The 18,665-nt window shown below is 35.3% G+C and overlaps 1 protein-coding gene across 8 annotated transcripts in view; it reads left to right on the forward strand.

Moving 5' to 3' along the window:
- Positions 1–11,543: 11,543 nt before the first annotated feature.
- The window catches only part of LOC150101192 (transcriptional regulator protein Pur-beta-like), a 287,353-nt gene continuing 280,231 nt past the window's right edge, over positions 11,544–18,665 (forward strand). For 3 of the 8 annotated variants that reach the window (XM_090402258.1, XM_090402264.1, XM_090402265.1), the window contains exon 1: positions 11,948–11,995. The gene's annotated coding sequence lies outside the window, so the exon portion shown is untranslated. Of the gene's footprint in view, positions 11,597–11,947; positions 11,996–18,665 lie in introns of those variants that run through there. The other 5 variants (XM_090402259.1, XM_090402260.1, XM_090402262.1 and 2 more) reach the window with 5 other exon arrangements.

Below are 18,665 nucleotides of genomic sequence, written 5' to 3' on the forward strand. Positions count from 1 at the left end.
GGTAAGTGAACCAGTCTCACTTTTTAACCCGGAAACTCGGGGTTTCCGTCCCTCAGAGCAAGCAAACTGGCCCATGAACACACACACACACACACACACGGATTTATAGTCATAAAATACATACTTAAAAATCCCTCGTTGCCTCGTTGGAGGGCTCAAGCAGTCCTGAGGGAATGTTGAGGAAAATTGGGATAATATCATCAAAGAAATGTCATGATCATAGGGTAGAAAAGCAGCATAATATGTGAAGCCAATCAATATCGATAAAACCGACATGAAATGGTCATTTTGTTGAATGCTTATATGAGTTACATTTAAATCTCATCTTCACATAATTCTGATCACTTGAGTGATTTGACTAGTTATTTAATGTTCATATTTATATATTCTTCTTTGACGCTATATGCCATTTTGTTTATTTATTTCTATGCGAGTAATCTCGACCGTTTGCAAATCTGTCGCATATATTGATATCTAGGATGAGTTAAGGGTTGTAGAATCCGAATCGACTTTTTATAGACCAAAACCCAGTACTTTTTTAATCTAGGCTTTTCACACCGGTACTTTTTCAAGTTCAAGCTTCCAGTAAGCAGGATAGCAATTCCACATCCAACGATGACATTTATCTACCATCTAAAGATATGCAAAGCCATCCACATCTGCACTGAGATTCTAACTACAGTCTCTCAGTTGGAAAGCGTGGAGAAGCCATCCACTTATTGCCAACCAGACCAGCAATTATTTATCTTATTTTAATTATATACTTTAATTGTATAGCTTTAAGTTACCTATCGCTATTGGTAGGGTAGCCAACTTTTGATGTTCACGAACCAAGGGCGCACGCGGGCGACATGATCAATAATAATAATAATAACAATAACAACAGAAATCCCATCCAATGAAATTTCCTTTATCGGTTCTTTTAGCTCATATATATGAATTATTCAAATAATAATCGAATAATTGCTTTATTAATAATTATAATTTTTCAATTATCATGAATGAGAAATTATAGTGAATAACGGCCTCCCACGATGAGTCTGTCGACTCCATGGAGAGTATTGTAATAACAACTGATAAAACACGTCTGTGTCTTGTTGATAATTATTAAGTCTTGTTACATTCAAATGAAGAACGGTTTAACTATAATTAAACATTTAGAACCAGTTTTTCACAGAATTTCGAAGATTTTTAAATTAATGTCTCAGAAATTAAATCCAGATCTAAATTTGGCAAAGGTATTTAAACTTGCTATATGTTTTAATAGTCCATATTATCAAATAAAATATTTTAGACATTTTGTGAAACCAATACTTAAAACTTGTAATGCGTGCTTATTTCACTGCTATTAATTACGCTGGTGGTTTCAGCAGATCATCAATAAATCATTAAAACTAATAAGTAACGAATCCTAAGTATACTTTCGTATTTTATTTTACAGGATCACTGTTTTTTTTTTTTTCAGCAGTACCTAGGCGAACTGGAGGCAGATTTCAATATTTCTCCTTTTGCTTTAATATATTCATAAAACTCCGAGCAAATTAAATCAAACTTCAGTTTTACCAGAAGCTCGGATTTGATAAGATCCACACTGCATCCGTTTCGCTTACCTGTCCGGTGTCCTGCCATTATATTGAATATCCAATCAACAAATGCATTTGAGCGTGGGATGCTTATAATACATACCTCAACTGTAAAAATGAAATGCATTGAATGTTTATTTCAGTAAGAGTTTCAAAGATTGCTGATCACTTTTGATCTACTTCTTCATCCGGTTTCATTATCCACAACCTACTTAGAATCTACGCATTCCTCATATAGTCCATATCAACATTTGAAAGCGTCAATAGCAGCGTGGAAATAATCATAATTTTTGGTTCGATCAATTAAACCAACAGATTACAAAACAAAAAAGACAGTTAGCTAATGGATTATGTAGCAGTGTAAACATGTAATGTAATCTTTATTTTGTTTGCTATTGCTTTGAATAACTTTTAAAATTCCTGAACAGTTAAGAATCCATAAAAAGTATCTGCTTTGCATCCATTGACCAGGAAATTTGTTTATGACACCAATGCTTCAAGTTAAGAAAAATTATTTGCCTCCAGCTTCTTCACGATATCTTCGAAGACATTTTGAAAAATAACATGTAAGTCTTAATGGTTGAACGATAAATATTTTCCCTTTGTCATCGATGAACTTCCAAATAAACCTTGGACATTCGTCTTTAACAAGCGACTGAAAGAATGCTGTTATCCTCGTCCAGTATTTAAGCATTCTATAAGAATTCGATAGAGTGGTACGTGATTGGAAGGGATTGCCTTTGGAGGTTGTCTGTGCAAGTAGTGTGAATGAATTCAAGAACAAGTATGATAGCTGGTGCGTGTAGTGTGGCCTACCTCGATGAGTCCCTGACTCCCTGGAGGACTCTCTTAATAATAATAATAAACAGGCAATAACGGTAGCCATTTTGTTGGTACATGTGTCAAGAGAGTAGCTGCTTTAATTTCAAGAAATTTCAATAAGTCTTTTTGGGTTTCCACCCGTTTCGATGACATTTCCAAATGCCTTGATTTTAAAAGCATCTAGCATGTCGCATGCTTTTCTTCTTCGCCATTTTTAATTATGTGGGCAAGACACTCAGCTGGAACGATTTTTCATTGGCTTTCTTTTAAAATTTTTATTAAAAAAATTCTTTTATAAAAACTGAAAAGACGACAGAAAGTTTCCTTTTCTTTTGTAAAATATCTCAGGATCAAAGGAAACATTTTGCGATTACCCAAATTGGATTGGTCTAATATAAACAAAACAGGTTTTGTTTATATCAGATAGTAATAGTTGAGTAGTGTGTGATGCCAAAACATTTGTTACCAAAGTTTTTAGATTTTTTTTTTTTTTACATAATATTTTTGTTATTGTCTTAGATTCACTGAAAACTGAGCTACACAACTTAAGGGAACAATCAAGAACTCTCTAAAAAATCGAATGTTTGTGACATACTGCACCGGCGACGGCTTTCTTTAGATTCCACATAATTTTTACCGCCAGGGCTCACACTAAATTCCTTTTTTTCTCTAAGTCATTGAGAAAGCCCGATGTTTTGAGTTTTGTACACTTCGCAACCACTGAAATAATGCCTTCCATTTTTCGTTGAATGCACACATCCTTTCACCATAATCTTTTTTTTTTTTTTTTGTGGCGAAATTCATTTGTTTGTTATAGTCTGGTTATGCATCTTCACTCAACATCGCTTGTTACTTTAAATTTTATTTCTGAAACTAACATCCTCTTATATAAAACTTAAGAACGTGTAATTGTGACTCACTTCAATGTAGTCTGCGAAACTGTGGAACCTAAAGTGAACGAATGAGTCATCACAATTTCGTAAGGAACATCCGTCCATTCCTGAAAAGTAACAACCGAACGTAGAGAGGCAAAATGGCTCGAGCCACAGATTAATACTTTATTCATAGTTCTGATTACCAGTGCTCTTTACAAAATTCAGTTTCCTTAGTTTTGTTTATTTATTATTTTTTTAAACGAATAACTCGTTCATGAAATCGGGACTTACATCTATTGGGCGGACATTTTCTGGAAAGCGTGACAAAGCTGGCCACACTAGATATTGGTGATGTATATTTTTATTATGCACATTGCAGTTTTTATTATTATTATTTTTTTATTCCTGACACCTCCAAGGAGTCCGAAGTCTCATCGCGGGAGGACACCTACAACTGTCTCAACCACTCCACCGAACCACTACTACGAATCATCTCCATCAACGCTATCTACCGCCCACCTCCACCACCACCACAACTGGTATTCTATGTCTGTAAATTGCGTGTGTTCTGAAGGGCCGATTTGTCTGAATGCGGGATGAAAAACCCGAGTTTCCCGGAGAAAAAACCCTGCTACCTCCGTATGAGTTCGGCTAACTCACCTTCGATTGAAAATCGTCCAGATAAAGATTCCTCCCGTCGCGACGAGAATCGAACTTAGGCCTGTTCCAATCGAAGGGCGCAATGTACCGTCGTTCTTCCAATTGCGCTACGGAGGATATGTTTGTGATTAGTTCATATATTGACAACTAATTACAAAAGGTTAAAATGAATGATGTAGTGTGAAAAGAGAACAACAAAAAATACTTAGGATGGCATATATGTCTGACAGAATACATAATTTAACTCATATTTCTAAAAGACGTTCTGCTTCTACTTTGTGCTTTTCTATAGACACTTTGATGACTGCTGTAGCACCAAAGTTGCAACAATAATTTCTCCGCTCCAAACATCTGTTGTCAACATCCACACACATAGTTTACCTCCGAACTCACCAACACTTCAACAGGTTTCTTCTCTCTGATGATCCACTTGCCCTTATATTCACATCCGAAAAATAGTGATTAAAAAAAAAAAAAACTTTATCCCCGCCCAAACTGCCACACGGATAAAATTAATAAAAAATGTGAGCTCCATACCCACGTTATTTCAAATTGAAATAACGTGGGTATGAAATATGGATACTTCGGATACTATTGAAATTTTCAATAGTATCCAAATGTTGTAATAACTTCGCAGACGATTCACATCCATACAGTTATTGACGTGTAAACACGTCAAGGCCGGTTCGGTGGTTAAATTAGGTGCAGGAACGCCTTTGACCCTTAACTCAGTATATAATCTATGTGGTGAACGATCTGTATCATTAATTCATCAGAACTCTGAGATATGTGTCATGGAAAATTATTCTCCATTCTTTTACACAAAATTCTATCAGTGATATTGGCCTCCAGAGAATATCCTCCACATACCTTTCACTTCTTCCAACAAGGATATTGTAGTGTTGGAAGACATGTACATTTGGTAAGAAAACACCTAGATTCGATTCAAACTGGTGGAATAAGAAATGTTTCTTTGAAATCAAAAGCCTCACTTACTAATGGAATAAAAGACGTTAGTGGATTTTTTAATCCCTCAAAATAGCCTACAAAGAAAAATGCATTTCAGATAAAAACATGGCAAGAGGTACAACTAGCCTGTAAGAGGCTTCCGTATATATTTTGATTGATGGTCAGTGTAGGAGTATGTGAAGCTGGCAGGATCTGGATTTGGAAGTGAGAAAATATTAGGAACACTGATTTTGTAGCTATAATTATATTACTTGAAACTCAGAAAAAAAGGTGCTTGGAAAGGTGTTTACCAGACAATCGACCATTTCCCATTAGATTTCATTTTAGATTGATACCTTAAACTGGCCAGTCCATTAGATCATACTGTAATGAACAGATGTGCAGGTCCTAGGAGGTGCAACATATCCTGAAGACTATACATATGAGAACAAAGCAAGTGTAGCAATGTGAAACGGCAGATTTTATTTTTGTTGACAATTCCACTCACAAATGTTATAGAGGGAGTAATGGAGTATAACCAATGACGAACAAAGAAGAGTGTTTTCACACTTTTTTTTTACTGCGATCCACAATAAAAATACATTTCACATTTGAACCCAATAAACGCATAGACATATACTAACTAAAACAAAAGTTTCACGAAACAATAACGTACCCTTATTGCATATAATTAAGTAAAAACGAAAACGTAACAAAGTTAATATCAACTATAATTTATTTCCATTTAAAAGAAAAAACTTCAAAATAAACAATACAAAAAACAGCGATTAAAAATATTTTAATTTTATTAAAATGTAATGAAATATTTTATTTGTAGTTCCTCACGATATAGCATGACTACTCTATTAAAAAGCGTGCTGAGGATTCCAAGTCATTTATATGTTTTTTGTATAGCATATTTTATGCTAATTATCAGCAATAGAGGATAATGTTACATGCATATATCTAATATATTGTTCATCATCTTTATTTCTTTTTTTCAACCGGTTCAAGATCGAGAATCCTAGTTTCGAAAATTCCCCACTCCTCGATAACGTCTTTTTGGGAAAAAAAAGCCTTGGTATGTAACAAGGAATTTTTCATAAAATACTCATGAAGATAGATGTTGCTAGAGGTCTCTAGTAAAGGCAAATGTCAGAAATCTTCCCCACACGCGCGTTAACGAATGAAAAGAATATTTTGGTAAGTGCGACGTTCATTTGCATTCTATAATTATATTTTAACACTTTCATAAAATCAGATGAAATCAAAGTATTTCAAAGCTACAAAATCTGTGGGATCCACTGTGATATTTTCTATTTTATTTCACAGGAAAAAAAAACTAGTCATAACCCATTAAGCTGATGTCACGACCCACTAATGGGGTTGCGACCTGGAGTTTAAAAAACGATGATGTAGGATATATCCAGCCAGCGGAGCACCCAGAGGGACCTTCCCCCAAAGAAAAAGGAAAAAAATCACTAGAAAATTTTCCAAAAATCTTTTCCTCATTAAAATTCATTTTTTATTTATGTTGTTGTGTCTTCTATTTCTATACTACTTATGAATTAGTGATCATTGCAGATGCTCAGTCATAGGTCGTGTGCGATGCGTAGTAGCGTGCATTCTCAAATCGTCTACTCAACTCCCCCCCACCCACCCCCAAGATTAAATCCTGAGTGCGCTACTGTATCCAGCGTTAGATAATATGGGAAATTCGCTCCAGATAAAACATTGAACTTTTGTGTTTTATAGATAAAAACGAATATAATTTTCTACAAAGAAGCAAATTAGTAAATATAATTTAACTGTCCGCCTTCAACACGGATTCATGATAGACATTGCTTTTCAATACACACTTGTGTAGTAAAATCAAGGTATGAGGCTCAGAGAATGAGAATTTTTCAAATCATTTCCCTGCCACTTCTTCCATTCTATGTTTAGCTTTACTCAACCATTACATCTCAGCAATCCTAAGAATATAATCTTGTCATCTCTTCTTTGGTCTACTGCCATCCATGAATTTCAATTCTGTTATTGATTTATACCATATTGCATTTATATAACTTGCAATGTGTCCAGACCATCTGCATTTTGGATGTATAATGTAACTGATGATGTAATGTACATCTGTTCACAATCTCATCAATTTGATAAGATAGAGAAAAGGTGCAATAATATGCAAAGTGAAAATATAACAAAACGGCTTGTACGACTTAGTGGAAGTGGAAACTGCATCCACAGCTCTAGGCCACTCGAAGAAAGACCTAAGTTCGATTTTAGTCACTGACTAAAGAAACTTTTTCTAAGCCTGCATTCGACTGGAATCTTGGGTTTTTTGGTCCCTAAAATCGATCAAATTTTAGAACCTATATTACTTCAGACAATCATATATTGTATTAGGATTACGAACCGCGAGAGATGCTGCTTAAAATTAGTGATAGTCTTCTGCTAGCTATCTCTGATTTGCTACCAGTACAGATTGAACTGCTCACTCAGTCTCCAAAATAGTCATTTTTTCATATTTTCATTTTTTGTTAAAAAGCAGTATTTGTACTTGTGATTTTTATGACAAAAACAGTAAATGAAAATATTTCAAACTACTCGAATTCATTGACATATATATGAGTCACATTTTCAATGATACTGAGAGGCCCAAAGAAATCTTCAAATGCCACTAATCACAGTAATTATGCCACATGGAATATTAAATAATGCATGAGAAAATTTTTTATTATATGTAAAACAGTATAGTGCTAAATAAAACACGTTTGCAGTTTATAAATAATATTCTTACTATTAATGTTTGGAAAGGTTTCTAGTAGTTTGTGTAATCCAGTGGAAATGGCCATGCTTGTATTCATAGCAGTAGGTCGCCGAAGAAAACCCGTTATGATATGTTGGATTACAGTTGCCGACTAGAGAAACTGTTTTCTAAGCCTCTCTTCGATCGATTGCCGACTTCGTCGATTTCTTGCATATGAATGTAGGATTTTAATACTGCATCTCTCCCCCCAAAAAATCAGTCCTGTCAGACAATAATACGAATGTTTGGCCTTAGGCGAGATGGAGCAGTTGTTTATCACACTCACTCTCCTTAAAAGCTTGGATTCGTTGACAACCTGGGCTCACTATTAGTAAAGGCATGAAGGACAGAGATTAGCTACTTAGTAGTTTAAAATATTAGTCAGGACTAAAGGAGGTCTGCCTTCTTAACTTTAAAGAATAAAAGGAGTTTGAGTCTATTCTTAGTATTTCCCATAATATAAAACATATCTCACTAAAATATGTATACTGTTATACATTATGGGTGTGGCGGGGGATCACTACCTAGATCGGTTTCAACCTTTTTTGAGGTCTCCTCAGTGAGTAGCTAGATCCTGAAATACCAAGGTTTTTAGTAATACAGAGCCTTATCAACTTACCTATACAAGTTGCTACAAGGTGCTTTTACTTTGAATAAGAAACTCTGGATGAGATAAAGATGTGAAAAGTTTTTTACCTTGGGGAAATATATATTAAGGATACCAGTAAGTTTATAAACTTACTGGTATCCTTAATATATATTTGTGTTTTTATATATATTGTGGCGTTTGCACACCATCGCGCTAGGCCGCACGAAGGAAGTCTTGGTTTCGAGTCTAGTCGGCGACTAGAGGAAATTTTTCTAAGCCTTTTTTCGACCGGTTCCCGAGTTAGTCGATCTCTGGCACGGGCAAGCAGGTTTTTCCTCCCGGAAACTTGGTATCCTTAATATATATTATCCCCAAGGTAAAAAACTTTTCTCGCACGCACACACACACACACACGCACACACATATATATATATATATATTGGGCAAGCTATCTCTGATTGGCTACAGGTGGAGATTGAACTGCCCACTCAGTCTCCAAAAGCATAATGTATAAAGGCCTCGCCTACTCCCTATAAGGGAATAAAAGGTGTTAGCTGATTTATTTTTTTAAAAAAAGGCCTGTGTAGCTCAGTGGAAGTGGCGCTTGTGTCCTTTGCACTTGATCGCTCAAAGTCAGACTTAAGTTCAAGTTTAGTCACTGACTGGAAGAACTTTTTCTAAGTCTTTCTTTGACCGATTCCCGAGTTAGTCGATCTCTGGCACGGGCAAGTGGGTTTTTCCTCCTGGAAACTCGTTTTTTTTATCCTGTAAACTCAAGAAAATTGACTGTAGTACCCACATTATTTCAGACAGTAACATATCTTGTTAGGGTAGGTACCAAGAGAGATGGCAGCACTTGTTTGCCGGCCTCTTCATCGGCATCTGCTATAACTAGTGATAGACATGGCCAGCTATCTCTGATTGGCTACCGGTGGAGATTGAACTGCCCACTCAGTCTCCAAAAGCTAGATAGGGTATAAAGGCCTCGCCTACTCCCTATAAGGGAATAAAAGGCGTTAGCTGATTTATTTTTATTTTATTATATATATATATATATATATATATATATATATATATATATATATATATATATATATATATATATATATATATATATATATATATATATATATATATATATATATATATATATATATATATATATATATAAATTTAGCTATTACTTACTGCAAAAGAAAATTCACATATTACTTTTTGAAACTCTCTTACTATTTTTTGCACATATACAGATGACTCTTGCTAGCACATTTTCTTAAAACTTCCTGATCCTAAAGCAACTTTTTAGGGTTTGCATATTCTCGCTTGTTATCCATATTTCAATGATTTCTAAGCATTTTTTTTACCTAAGTACAGACATAACCAGGTCATACGATACGTTAGATTCCAGACCACTGTCGTGTAGCGAATCAGTGCTTTTTTTGTTGTTGTTTGATTGTTTTCACTTGTACATTCATGTGATGGTTTAATAAAGGTTTTAAACAGACATATATGTACGCATATGACATAAATAAAACATTTATTTGTGTCAGATACGCAAAAAAAATAATGTTTTTTTTGCAAAGGAAAAAATTATTCTGGATAGCTCTGCTTAAGGAAACACACCTACCAGCTTGGCCATCAATGTAAATTAATAAAAGTTTATCCATTTCTGGAATAACTTCTCATATTTACGGATAACTGCAGTATTAACTAGTGTAGCACTTTCACTTCGCTTGGAACTTTATTTTTGCTATTAACAACCATAGTAACAGTAGTGAGACTTACTCGTAGTTCAATTTGCGACCTCTGTCGGAGTTCGATACACCATCGTATAATAATATAAGCGCCTCCGTAGCGCAATTGGAAGAACGACGGTACATTGCGCCCTTCGATTGGAATAGGACTAAGTTCGATTCTCGTCGCGACGGGAGGAATCTTTATCTGGACGATTTTCAATCGAAGGTAAGTTAGCCGATCTCATACGGAGGTAGCAGGGTTTTTTCTCCAGGAAACTCGGGTTTTTCATCCCGCATACAGACAAATCGGCCCTTCAGAACACACGCAATTTACAGACATAGAATACCAGTTGTTGTGGTGGTGGGAATGGGCAGTAGATGGCGTGATGGAGACGATTCGTAGTAGAGGTTCGGTGTAGTGGGTGAGATAGTTGTAGGTGTGCTTCCGCGATGAGTCCTCGGACTCCTTGGAGGTGTCAGGAATAATAATAATAATAATAATAATAATAATAATAATAATAATAATAATAATAATAATAATAATAATAATAATAATAATATAATGTAACAGGTTTACGCGTTTTCTTCTTTTCACAGGAGCAACAGCATGCTTGCTTCGAATTTTATCTGCCACCATTAACAACAGTAAACTAAAACATCGGTTATAAACAGTTTATAATTCACAGAGAAACACCAAAATACAGGTAGATATAGCTAGCAAAGTCCACGAAATTTGTTCATCAGTTGATTCGAGCGTCATTGCTAAAACAGTCGAATGAGCAAACACAGCGTCATGTAAATAGGCACTGGTTATAATGAAAAGCGTCATATGAACGGATCGTCGTAAGGCGACATATTTCTGTATTTGGCTTCCATTTTACAATCGGAGGACTGTGGAGTAAAAATTTACCCGAATGGAGACCTTAGCCTCATTAACCGCTGCATTTGTAATACATAAAAGATGAGCTTCTTATGTCGTGTCTAAATTTTCCTCTAAAATGGCTCCATTTAAACAAAACTGTACAATTCAACAAATTTTGGTAGAGATCATAAAAACTAGATTTCATCAGATTCAGTTCATTTTTTAATGAAATTCTTATTTAAAACAAAACTTATTACAAACTGAAGGCAGACGAATCTGATAAGTACTGCTCCCTTATCAAGGAAAATATTTCAGTAAAGATAATGTTAAAAAATGTAAATGAAAGAGTCTTCTTTCGTTTACTCATTTATATGCTGTGATATGTTCATAAAAATACCATACATCAAATTAAAAAAAAAAAGTGTCTGTCGTGAAAGATATTTTTATTTACTCTCGTAAATAAAAAAAAAAGAAAAGAAAAAGTTTAAAGGATTCCTTTTTTGTTTATCTTGACATTTCATAAGAATACTATATATCAAATAAAAAAATGTTAAGGAATCAGAGGATAATTCATTCACAGAAGAATAGCTATAGTAATTATTTAATTTGTGCATTATTCATATCCTTGAGAACGAGGCTTGAATTTGGTATTGCAGGAAGGCCATCATGTCAGCTCGTGTGAAATCGAAAGATGGTTTTCATCATGAAGGATAACGTATGTATCTTCTAAAGCCTTGATGTGACGTTAACAATACCTATAGTTAATTTTAGTAAATAACATGACGAATTCCAGTAACTTTTTTTCTTTTTATTTAACGCTTAATTAGTTAAAAGAAAAATCTGAAATTCTGGCTCTTCAAGAAGATGGTTCGTTTTGTATAACTACTCCTGAAATTTCTTAAATGTGTAGAATCGTGATCTAATTTTAAAAAATACAGCCAGAGAAGTATGAATGGTTTCTGTAAATTCCAGTCTGCTCCGTGCATTAATTTTTGTGTAGGACAACAATCTTTCTGATTTCTCGATAATTACCATATCAGTGCTACCACCTTGCGAGCAAATATTTAAACATCGGTAAAATTACGGGCGGTTTACGTTAAACCTAGGTGTCCAGGTAATAACTTTTTCAGTCATCATATCTTGACAAGGAAACCTTAATGTTCTCCTTTAAAGGAGTTAAGTGTTTTTATAAAAACATTAATCATTTTTAAAACTAATATGTGTGCCGCTTCAGAAAACAGAGTGAGCGGTTGCACTGTTGAACTGTGTTAACTGAATTTTAAATAAAATATGCAGTCATTACTGACGTTGCAGAAGACATCCATTCATTTACAGATGTAGATTTTTTTTTTTTTTTTTTTGAGAATTAATTTTGGAAACTTTTCTGTAACATTTCATTGAATATAAATACGCAGAATTCGCTGTCAAAACCATCCAGGATACTATCTGCTAATGTGGTAGACAGAAAAAAATCACGACATGTTTTGCTAAATTAATTTTATTAATAAAATTATTTGGATATTTTAATTATCTTAATATAATCCGTACATCAGTGTGAACTAAGTTTGCTTTTAATATCATGGCACTTTATTTGCGAATAAATGGATTAATTATCAAAAAGATCTGTCAAGCGATTGGGGTGCATTGACTTGTAGGGATTATGAAGATGATTGCCGTACTGAATAAAGCGCTATCACAAACCACAGTTGGCCTGCTACTGTCTGATTTGGTCATCTAGTTTTCAATGTGATGCAGAAGCCTTAGAGAAGGTTTAAAGTCCAGTGACTAAAGCTGGGATACAAACTCACATCCTCTTCATTAGAAAGCAAGCATAGATGGAATTTACTTTGCCATATTGTTTAATACTCCACTTTTCTATGACTTTTGTTTACTTTTCTATTACATTTACTTCACAGTGTAGTACACAAGGGTATTCTATGCATTAAAATGTTGGTCGATTGATAGACCCTCTGCTACTAATACTCCACTTTTCTGACTTTTGTTTACTTTTCTATTACATTTACTTCACAGTGTAGTACACAAGGGAATTCTATGCATTAAAATGTTGGTCGATTGGTAGAGTCTCTGCTACTAATGGCGCAGGCAAAAAAGTTAAGCAAGTTTGAGCACGGTTAGTGGTTGGAAGGGGATAATCGTTTGAAAATGTTGGCACATTCTCCCTTGATGAGTCCAAAGACACATCGAGGGAGAGTGTGCCAAGAGTGTATAATAATAATTATTATTATGTGACACCTCCAGCTGTCCAAAATCAGCTGATGGCTGAACACTCATAAGTGCTAAAGTTGAGGCATTGTCATAAACTTCTTGTGATGTGTAGACTGTTCATGTGTTTTATGCAATTCCCACTTCCAAAAGGTTTACCTATAGTACGTTAGTACCTTGTATGAACTAAGAGTTTATTTTTAAAATATTTTTATTATTAATATAAGTATTATATTTGCATCATATAGAAACCATGCTCCACAGTCCAAAGAACAGGAATTTGCTTTTTCTCCCCATAGTGAAAGGTTGTCACTAATAAGTAGGGATGGTCTCAGTAGGTAGTAAAGCTCATCTGCCTTTAACAGGAAGAAAACAGTGTTTTTCATCAAATAAGTGATTTTAGATAATACCAGTACTATTAACAAATATGAACTGTTTCCTAAAGAACAGCATTTCTCCTTGAAGAATATAATTATGCTTATTAACTATGAGAACTAGAATGCACAAAGTTGAGACATATATTCTACCATCATGATACATAACTCTCCTTGCAGTTTAATTTTCATAAGGCGAATTGTTATGTACAGCAGTTTTTTTTCTGACTGTATGTGCTATGGGGATTAACAATATGAAATTTTCTTAGATTGAAGGGTTTAGAGACATATTTTCCTTCAAGGCCAGTAAAATTGCATGCCCATGTGTCTTTCATATTTATTTGATTTTTGAAACTTGCAGATTTATTATACATTTTAACAAATATAATGAAACAAAAGTATATGAAATTTTATTAGTTATTAACCACAAACAATCAGCCAACGAATGAAATAAATCAATGATTTTAAACTTCACATCCATGTTTTGCATTATAGATAAACATGCTATGGCTGCTAGAGTAGTTAACATTTCATAATGCTAATATTTCACCATACACCACACACACATCTCTGGCAGCAGAAGCTGCCACAACAGAAAGAAGATGGATTAACATTGTTAACAGGTCACGAGTCCTCAGACATGAGGAGACAGAGGAAGAAGAATAATATTCATAATAGCTTTCACTGTTCAGAAATCAAAAGATTTCTGAACAGTGAAAGCCATTATTTTCTGACCTATGCAGGTAACATTCTTTGCTCTTTTGAAACTTTCATCACAGTAATGTGACAGCATTATCTGTTTTTTGTCTCGTCAGCTTCAACCAGGGCCTGATTTAGACTTGCTGAGGCCCTAAGCTATACAAAACCCAGAGGCCCCCTACTGTTTTAAATTACATCAGCTGGTCTTTTTGTTTTTTTATTTGAGGCTCCGGCAGATTGCGAGGCCCTAAGCTGTAACTTTTTTAGCTTATACATAAATCCGGCACTGGCTTCAACCTATCTGTAGGGAGGCAATCATTTTCAAAAGATATCTTCATTTTCTCCCCATAAGTGAAAGGTATATCTGGAAAAATGTCCACAATTTCAACAAATTTTATTACTACACATCTTATTTTCTGATTATAACAATATTGTTTCTCCTAGGTGTTTCCACATAACATGATTATACAGCCTTAGTTTTAGACTGGGAAATGTATAGTAGTAAAAAGTAACATTGACCTCTTTCATCTCCTATTCAGGTGTTGTAGATCATGCCATGGCTCATTTTAAAATCAAATGGCACTGTGCAACTCTGCACAGCCACTGTTTTTTTTAAGTATGGATGTGGAAAATGAACTGTGATAGGAATATTTTATTTTTGTTTTGATTTGTTTGATTGATCTGGTTTGAGAATATCAGTAGAGATGGATGTAGGAATGTTAGTATTATTTTTGCTAAGTGTATGTGCTCACATTTGGTTGTCTTGATTTTACAGATGAGAAAATAGTAGAAAGGATTCAGAATTGGGTAACCAGTTGGTAACAGGTCTGCTGAATGTTTGTTATGAGAGAGTATGTTTCAGGTGTGGATTGCAAAATTTAGTTCATAAGTAGAGTACCTTACAGAAAAGCATTTACAGGAGAGAAGTATGTTCAGTAATCTAATTTTCTCCTAAAGATTCCCAAAATCTGGAGAGGTAATGTACACAGATGCATGAAATAATTTCACCAATGAATGGCATTTAAGTTCATAGTTTGCTGTGCCAGTAAACTCTGCATCCTATCATTTGAATGTGATGAAATTTTACTTTTGTTTTTATTTACTCCCTTCTACTTTTTGCATTTTTGTTTTGTGGTGGGATGATGTAAGATTTAACTGATTTGTGGTGTAAGAATCAACTTCAGGTTTTTAGCATTCTTGTGGACCCAACTCCCACAGAAGCATGACCTCGACAGTTCCTTCTGCAAGCTGCTATATGCAGACTCCTCTAGTCATAGCTGGCAGAGTATGCAGCAGCAGCAGCAACAGAATTGCCAGCTGATTAGGAAGGCTTCTAAAGCATTACCAATAAGTTCAGCTCCATATACTTTTAGCAACTGGCCTACACAAAAAACCTAATTATTGCTGTACCCTTGAATGGAGGAAGTGCTTGCTCCTTAGTTTATTTATTATGATGTGGGAGGCTTGCTCATCAAGGTCATCACCACTACCTCACTTATCACATCACCAACCCTGAATGCATAAAGAAAGGGAGGGGACAGAGACCCTACTTTGGGGACAAAATGTCACAACAACTGCTTCATCCCTTCTGTAAGTGCATGGGGGGGGAGTGTTCACTGGCTGATGAAAAGTTATCTACCACCTACAGATACAGTTAGTATTTCCCATAATTAGGAAAGATCTGCTTGTAAGGCAGCAATGTTCACCTTTCCAGAGCAACATTTGTGGAAACAGGTCCTATTATATGAATGCAAGGTTGAATTGGCTGGGAGATGCTGTATATTTTGCTTCATCAGACCATGAATGGCTCCAATTAATTTACCATGAGGACCAACAAGAACTTTATGTACTTAAAATATAGCCTAAATGAATTAACAGGGTGTTACTCCCATAATCACCAAAAAAAGTAATTAACATAAAAAAAGGATTGAATCTCAGCAGTAAAACTGATGTTTTCAGGAGAATATATGATCACTTTTACCATTGAGATTCAATCTGTTCTTTATGTTAATTACTACTTGTTGATTATAGAAGTAACACTGCATCTTTGATGCTCAGTACTACCATCAGCCTTTAGGCTACTTAAAGTTCTTTTTTGGGTACTAATGGCAAATTAATTGAAACCATTAGTGGTCTGGTGATGTGCAGTGCATAGCCTCTCCAGCCAAGTCAACCTTACATTCACATATCATGACCTGTTTCCATAGATGTTACTCTGATGACGTGAGTGTTGCTGCCTTAAAAACATATCATCCTTAAGTAGGTGGGAATACCAACTGTATCTGCAGGTGGTAGATGACTTTCATCAGTGTAAAATGCCACTACCTCACTTATTGAAGGCCTGTAGGGTTTTTGCCATGTTTTGTCTCCAGAGTAGGCACCCTGGTTTTTGTCTCTCCTCTTTCTTCATAAATGCAGTGCTAGTGATGGCTTGATCGGCATGAGCACCTTCTTCATTCATTGTCATATCAATGAATGGAGTAAGCACCTTCTCCATTCATTGATATGGCATACTTTCATTGCAGTTTTAGAAAAGAAAAAAAAAGCCAGATGTTTGAAGTACATGGAGCTTTACTTGTTGGTAATGTCTTGGGAGGCTTCTTCATCAGCTGGCAGTCCTGTTGCTTACCCTACAAGGTTGTGCTTGGAGGATGTCTGGGTGTAGTGGCTTGCTGGTTGTATTGCTGATTCCATTTTGGTGTCTATGTACTCCTCTGGGAATTCTATCCATGAGTCCTTCACCCCAGCTGCATGTCTATTTCACTACTGTGAAAGGCAGCATGACAAATTAGAATGCCATTACAGTTTAAAAAATATCTGTCACAGAACCCAACATAATATTTCAAAAAATATGAAAAATGCAACAGTATGCGCAAAAAAAAAAAGCAACAAAATATACCCTCAAAAATCCAACAAAAAAAACAGAATTCCAAGTATTAAACACGTCCACGTTGACTTTGCTAACACCTGAGGTCTCATGCTAACATCAGCAATGTGCTCCAACACTTAGACACCCAAACCTGTGTTTTATTCATCACTAAACCTCAACTGGTACTTCCTCTCTCTCTCTCTCTCTCTCTCTCTCTCTGACTACTTACCATTTCTTTGTTGTCTTCATTTTCTGCCTCTCCTCTCCTTTAATTTAATTCTGACAGTTATATCAGAATAAGGAGATATCACCCAGATAGTGAAATAATCTTCTTTGGAGATTTCAGTGTCTATAATTCAGACTAGCTTTCTTTCTCTAACTTCACAGATCAAGCTTAAGAGAACCTGAATTATTTGTTAGTATGATCTAACACAAAACAGTCACTAACCTACCACAATACCAGATAATCTTCATCATTCTCTGAATACCCTGGATCTTGTTTTAACCAGCTTTTCCTCCGAATATACTGGTGACATTGTTAGATCTCCTCTTGGTAACTCTGACCATAACGTTTCTTTTTCTACAGGATTATCTTTCTTCAGGTCACTCTCAGCCTTGTATTTCATGGCTCTAGAAAGATGCCAATTACCTTCGGGAATTCTTTTCCTCTTTTCTTTAATTTGAATACTTCTTCCACTGTCCTAATCCAAGCACTTGCTCCAATTATATAACAGAATTATTCTTTTGCTGGAATGAGTGCCTTTATTCCTCACTCTTCTCAAAATCCCCTTACACCTTATGCAAGTCATAGGTGCCAGATGTGTCAGAGCCCATCTGAGACAAAAATTCAGCATACGTTCGATGGATCAAGTTTAAGAACTCCAGCTTCTCACTCAGTTTACACTAAGAGCTTACCTCTTGTTCAAATGGCATGTGAGGCTTCTGGCTCTTTGCCTTGGAGAAACAACTTCTGCCATTTCTTGTTTCAGCATTTCTCTCCTCCTGATGGCACAATAGTTACATCTTCTAAAGATAAAGTAGACCCCTTGGCATCAGTCTTTTTTTCCATCCCTTGATTAAATTACCTAGATAAATCTCATATCACTTTTCCACAAACTATCCACAGATTGTGCCCACAAATTTCTACTACGAACTACTCGCAAACTATGGCTCTTCTGATCTTTTGTCAGAAGGACATCTGAAAAATACTTAATATATATAAGCCCCTTGCCCAGATTATATCCCCTTCAGTTGCACTAAAAGTTTGTGCTCTCTAATTAACATCCATCCTGCATTGCCTTTACAAGCTCGCATACTCATCTGACATCTGTCAACAGCATGGAAGCAACCTTTTATCTAGCCTGTTCTTAAAAGAGAGAAAAGTCAGCCATCAAACTAATGATTGTTCTTGTTGCAATATTTTGAAAAATGATGGAAAAGGGATAACTAATATGGATTCCACCACTTTTGCTCCACAACAGATTTCTTAGCTTACCCCCCCCCCCCCTTTGGATACAAGCCATGAAAGACTTGGGAGAAACTTGCATAATTACTCTTGCTGTTTCTAAGGCATTTAATTGAGTCTGCCATCAGGGCCTTCTTGCCATGCTACCATCTTA

This window comes from Typopeltis vanoorti, chromosome 12 (assembly GCF_054136105.1).
Source record: "Typopeltis vanoorti isolate ZY-2024b chromosome 12, IOZ_Tvanoo_1.0, whole genome shotgun sequence".
NCBI classification, from domain to species: Eukaryota; Metazoa; Arthropoda; class Arachnida; order Uropygi; family Thelyphonidae; genus Typopeltis; species Typopeltis vanoorti.